Source organism: Lynx canadensis, chromosome A1, assembly GCF_007474595.2.
Source record: "Lynx canadensis isolate LIC74 chromosome A1, mLynCan4.pri.v2, whole genome shotgun sequence".
Lineage (NCBI taxonomy): Eukaryota > Metazoa > Chordata > Mammalia > Carnivora > Felidae > Lynx > Lynx canadensis.
Window position 1 is genome coordinate 21,143,742 of NC_044303.2, and position 1,860 is coordinate 21,145,601.

Sequence of the window (1,860 nt, forward strand, 5' to 3'; positions counted from 1 at the left end):
TCTGTGCTGACAGCTCAGAGCCTGAAACTTGCTTCAGATTCTGTGTCTCCCTCTCTCTCTGCCCCTCCCCTGCTCACACTCTGTCTCTCTGTTTCTCAACAAAAAATAAATGTTAAAATTTTAAATGTTAAAAAAAAATTTTTTAAGAATGAAATTTTGCCCTTTTTGTGACAACATGGATGGAGCTAGAGAGTACAATGCTAAGGGAAATAAGCCAGTCAGAGAAAGACAAACACCATATGATTTCACTCATATGTGGAATTTAAGAAACAATACAAACAAGCAAAGGGAAAAACAGGAGAGAAAGAGAGAGACAAAGCAAGAAATAGACTTTTATTTATAGAAAGCACACTGATGGTTACCAGAAGGGAGGTGGGTGGAGGGATGGGTTACATAGGTGATGGGAATTAGAGAGTGCACTCGTGATGAGCACCAGGTGATGCATGAAACTGTTGAATTACTATATTGTACAACTGAAATTAATATAACACAGTATGTTAACTAACTGGAATTAAAAACTTAAAATTGTCCATAGACTTCAGGTAAAATCAGTATTTCTCTTGAGTCTTTCCTTTTGGGCCAGTTACTGGACCAGAGATCTCTGAGAAAGTTCCCCACAGAAGTAACACCATTACAGCATATGTTGCCTCCCAGTTAATTGGATTAAAACCATTAGGAGCTGAGTCTCCATGCCTCTTATATAAGCCTCTTTCTGTGAGAAAGAGCCTACTACCCAGAAGGCCCATCCCACCTACCAGATATTTCCCTGTGATATGGCCCAAATAACCACCAATTGGATCACCTGTAATCTGCCCACAGAATTCTTGCTCAGTCAAATTCTCAGGTGAAGAAAAGTTGATAATCCAAAACCCAACAGGCATCATATTGAGGTGAGTCAGCTCAAGCAGGCTTCTCTGAGACAATCCATGTTAGCTGAAGCTAATGGGGGAAAAAAGCCACAAGATTTCTTCTTTTTTTTTTTTTTTTTTAACTATGGAATGCTTCACAAATCTGCGTGTCACCCCTGCTCAGGGGCCCTACTAGTCTTCTCTTCATCATTACCATTTTAGTACATGTGCTGCCAAAGTGAGCACAAGCACAGGATTTCTTTAAGCTATCATTCAGGCAAAAATTCTAACTGTTCCTTTTGAGGTGGGTAGACCATTTCGATTTCATGGAATATGAATATGAACACCTTCTTTAGGAAAAAAAAATCATTTTTAATAGAACAGAGAATGTTCTATCATTTCTTGCTGCCAAAAACAGCAATATAAAGTATATACCCCAAGTTGTTCAATAAAGTAGAGGGAAAATGATCTACAGATTAATATAACTTCTTGAGAAAAAAACTGGAAAAAAAATAATCTTATTAAAATTTTCTCATGCCTTTCCTTTCGCTGAATTCTAGAAGCATGATCATGTCCATCAAGTAATAGCCATATATACAAATGGAAATTGAATGGTAAATTATATGTTCCTACATTCTTCGTGAGTACTGTGATGGATAAATTTATGGGTCAACTTGATGAGGCCACAGAGTGCCCAGATAGGTACTCAAACATTATTCTGGGTGTGTCTATGCGGGTGTTTCTGGAAGAGATTAACATTTGAATTGATAGACCTGGTAAAGCAGATAGTCCTGGCTACTGTGGGTGAGCCTCATTCAATCAGTAGAAGGCCAGAATAGAACAAAAGAACTGAGTAAGAGAGAATTTCTTCTGCCTGACTGCATTCAAGCTAGGACATCAGTCTTTCTCCTGCCTTCAGACCTGAACTAAAACATCAGTTTTTACTGAGTCTTGAGCCTTCAGAATGGAACCACACCAATGGATCTGCTGAGTCTCCAGTTTGCCAACTCAC

General features: G+C 38.5%; 1 non-coding gene across 1 annotated transcript; it reads right to left on the minus strand.

The window, feature by feature from the left end:
• Nucleotides 1-987: 987 nt before the first annotated feature.
• Nucleotides 988-1,094, minus strand: LOC115526519. The gene has a single exon (XR_003972618.1). It is a non-coding gene; the product is annotated as a U6 spliceosomal RNA (small nuclear RNA).
• Nucleotides 1,095-1,860: the final 766 nt, after the last annotated feature.